The following is a 4,371-nucleotide window of genomic DNA, read 5'->3' as shown; positions in this document are numbered from 1 at the left end:
TACGCATTATAAATGGTAGAGATACGAAGAAAGATGATTACTTTTAGTTCTCCTAAAGGATTGAGCACTTATTTTTATCCAACCATAAAGGAGGGAAAAAATGGGACCCAATAGGGGGATGAATCATTGGGAGGAGAAGAAACAGAAGAAGAATGAATCAAGATATCTGAAACTATAGTAATTATTCGCCATAAAGCAATAACGCGCATCTATTACGAAATGCACAAGCAATTCCATAATGAAATAATATCATCCCCATGCGTGATTCCATAGGTTCTCTTTATTTATAAATAATAATAAATTAATCCTAGTTTTGGATCGGAATGGATGGATTGGGATGTTGATAAGATTATGCTACATTTTCGGTAGCATAATGGTAATGCTGAAGTTCATTCGGGATCCTTAAAAAAAAAAGGATTAACTCTAATCCCTTTCTAGTGGGAAGGCAGAATGGATAGAAGAATGGTTTATAAATTCATCATTTATCCAGATTGGCTAAAGGAAAGTACTGTAGTGGAACTAATTAATGACCATGTCCTTTTCGTACAACCACCCTTGGGAGTACCCGAATAAAATGATTTTGCGTCACTGTTCTCCAGGGTCCTGGATGGTGGTGTCGTATATTGGCTCGTGTTGTGCTACGGGTCATCCAAATCAATTGCTGTCAATTTTGATTCGGATGATCCAGAGGAATCATCATTGACTATGCAATAAAAACTTTTCGAATGACCGGTGGAGATAGATTTAGCTAAAGAAAAAGATTTTATTACGGCCCGATATGCTTTTCCCTTCCGAACATTTTTACGATTTTTTTTTTTGATCTAGAAGTACGCTTTTTTGGAACTGCCATAATTAACAATGGGGTTAATTCATATATTGTGATGTGAAAGACATCTTATGTATTTCATTTATTCATTTCTCTCATAGATAGATAACTCTGCATATTCTTTATCTAAATATGCTACAAATTGAATCAATCCATCCATTCTCTCGACAAAAACATTAAAATAATAATGGAATCTACCAATTTAAATTGAAAGGTCAATTTTCATGATATATTTTCATATATTTTATATGATATATTCATAAAACGATCGATCTTCAAATTGATATCTTTCTCATCATTTTCCGAATGAGTTTCACTCGGTCCTTGATTCTTCAAGATAATCTCATCCTTCTTGTTCGTGTTCTTGCCATATCCTGAATTTAAACTAATGGGATCAAAATCTCGATTGTAATATCTTTTCAATTGGAAAGATAGTAAAAGATGCGGAAATCTCAACCAATTTTGAGTGAAAGGCTTTAAATATTCTTCTGGTGTTTCATTTCCAAGTTCCATAAAGTTATGGATAGGAAAGAGTTTAATCGAATAGAAATGTTTTCTATCAATCATACTACTTTGATGATTGAAGCGATATATGAGGATCGATAATGTAAGTACTACTATACCTTTGACCAAAAAATATGGAAGGGCTTACATTAGGTTTAGGGATAATCAGGCTCGAACTGATGACTTCCACCATGTCAAGGTGACACTCTACCACTGAGTTATATCCCTTCCCTACTCTCATCTGGAAGGAGAACTGACTTATGAATAATAACTTACCAAAGGGTCGAGAGACTCAACACAACTATCCCACTATTTTATCTCGAACAACTTGAAGCCAGACCTTCCTTCTTTTCACACTACTACGAAAAAAAATTGGAGCCTATTCTGAGTGAATCCTGTCGAAAGTAGTATTTCCTACTGATTCGAATCATAACATATGGTCCCGTAAAATCAATAATATTTTACCTATCTTGATCAAGTAAGTTTTACATGAACTTGAATCAGCATGTTTGATCCGATCTAGCACTAGTGCGTACGGAAAGAACTCAATATTGTTTGGAAGAACAAGGAGAACAAGATCGATTCAAGATTATACAGAGATGATACGGATCAAATTGTTCTTCTTGCACCAAGGAGAAGACCCTATGCAACCGTTAACTACTTTATAGAAATAAAGTGAAATCCTACCGGAACGGAATTTGTAACTAGCACTGCTATCCTCTCGTCTAGCGAGCAAATATTTACCCCCGTGGATGGAAATACTTCTTGATCAGGATCGATGTAAGAGTACAACTACATTTCCAAAATCCATGTTGTCTATTCGGAACAGGTTGACCCCTTCGCTCTCTCGTGGTACAATCCTCTTCCCGCTGAGCCCTCACTTTTCCACCGGTCCATAGAAACAAGATATAGGACTGATGTCGTTCATCAGTTCATCATATCAGATCAAAAATCACTTTCTTTTCCATATACTCTCCCTGGTATCGGTTGCTATTCGTGTGGACTTACGCAGTCGATCAGATCATATCTCAGATAGATATGGATATATATCTCCCTCAACATAGGTCATCGAAATGATCTTGGACAACCCCAACAAAAGCACGAAAGCCAAGATCTTTCATTAAATTGATTCCTATTCAAATTCAAACAGTGTATAACCACATGGATAAGCTCACATTAACCCGTCAATTTCGAATCCAATTTGTGATTTGGAGGAATGATATATCGAGATATCAAGAAGGAATTAGCATGTAATAATGTCGATTCATACAAAAAGAGTATTTCTTCAGGCACTGTACTTATAGGATGGGAATAGAGAAGGAAGAGGGAATCCCGAAGATTTTGCATAATATTTTTGACCGAAAAGGACAAATAGGATTCATTAGTGTTTGGTTAGAATACGAAAATGTGTTTGTCTTAATTGGTTCCAGTTACTCTTTGAGACATAATGTATAAAGGAAGGGAATATTAATATTATCGAACAACGAGAATAATCCAATTTATCTTACTTCGAAACAAAAAAAATTGAACGAGAAGCCGTATGAGGTGCAAATCTCATGTACGGTTTTGTAGAGTGATAATGAAGAAAACTTATCTGTCAAGTTTTCCACTATCACCCCCAAAAAACCAAACTCTGCCTTACGTAAAGTTGCCAGAGTACGATTAACCTCTGGATTTGAAATCACTGCTTATATACCTGGTATTGACCATAATTTACAAGAACATTCTGTAGTATTAGTAAGAGGAGGAAGGGTTAAAGATTTACCCAGTGTGAGATATCACATTGTTCGAGGAACCCTAGATGCTGCCGAAGTAAAAGATCGTCAACAAGGGCGTTCTAGTGCGTTGTATATTCTTACTTATCTAATACTTTGTTATTAATTAAAAAAATTATGTCATTTATTTATAAATTAATATTGAGAAATCAAATAAATCTTTTATTTCTTTTCTTTTATATTTAATAATATTTATTAGACAAATTAAGTATATTGTAATTTTTGGTAATTTCTTTTCTTTTATATTTAATAATATTTATTAGATAAATTAAGTATATTTAATAATATTTATTAGAGAAATTAAGTATATTGTAATTTTTTATTATATGAAAAACATTTATGTACTTATATTTTATAATTTCTTCAATGTTATTTTTATTTTTTTTTGGAAGTTTTTAATTAATTAGTTTATTCATTTATTGTTTGATAAAAAATAATAATAATGATAATTTTGGTTGGATGTTTTTTTAATGATTTTTATTTATATTCTTTATTATTATGATTGTTTGGAGTTTACATCTCAACTATAATTATATAATCTATTGATCTCATTTATATTCTTTATTATCATGATTGTTTGGAGTTACCATTGCATATCAACTATAATTATGTAATATCTTGATCTCAGTATCCATCTTTGTCCAAAGTTCAAAATGTGTCAATCCTAAAACATTGATGTGATTTATCATGAATTACAAAAATCAATTTAGAGTGGTTTAAGTGCAACTTTTTGGAGTTTCCTACAGATTTTCACTCGAGTGAAAAAATTGTGTCCAAATCTTAATTTGTGTTCTTTATTAGGAATCAAAATATTTATTTCATCTCATATTGAAAATATTTGGGAAAAAAATAATTTAACTAAATTATTGTTTTATTTTAAATTATCATTAATAATATTAATTATAAAAAAAAATACACGAGTAAAAATATATAAATTTTAAAAAATATATAGCAAGATTCTTAATCATATAGGTCTATTTCAACTTTATCATGGGTTACAACACCATACGCAAATAACATGGCTTACCCATACCATATGCCAAAATTCAAATTCATATGATACAGGTTCATATCAGATTTTTTTATTTAATCAATTTGATTAAGAGAGCACCAAGGAAATAACTACTTCCAAAACAAATCTCAACCTTTGATGTTTGATTCTTAATATTATATCAAGGTTAAATTTTGGAAACCTATTCCAAGATAAAAACACATTTAAGATATTATTTTTTTAAATAATTTACCTTCCATAATCGTAAAATTTGG

General features: G+C 31.4%; 1 non-coding gene across 1 annotated transcript; it reads right to left on the bottom strand.

Moving 5' to 3' along the window:
• Positions 1 to 1,486: 1,486 nt before the first annotated feature.
• Positions 1,487 to 1,558, bottom strand: TRNAV-GAC (transfer RNA valine (anticodon GAC)). Its single transcript has one exon. It is a non-coding gene; the product is annotated as a tRNA-Val (tRNA).
• Between the last annotated feature and the right edge of the window lie 2,813 nt (positions 1,559 to 4,371).

The sequence above is a fragment of the Pinus tabuliformis genome, chromosome 1_1 (genome assembly GCF_031772625.1).
Source record: "Pinus tabuliformis cultivar Carrire ecotype Pingquan chromosome 1_1, CPIR1, whole genome shotgun sequence".
In the NCBI taxonomy this organism is placed as follows: Eukaryota; Viridiplantae; Streptophyta; class Pinopsida; order Pinales; family Pinaceae; genus Pinus; species Pinus tabuliformis.
Note: the sequence above shows the minus strand (reverse complement) of the source record. Positions and strands in the feature narration are given on the sequence as shown.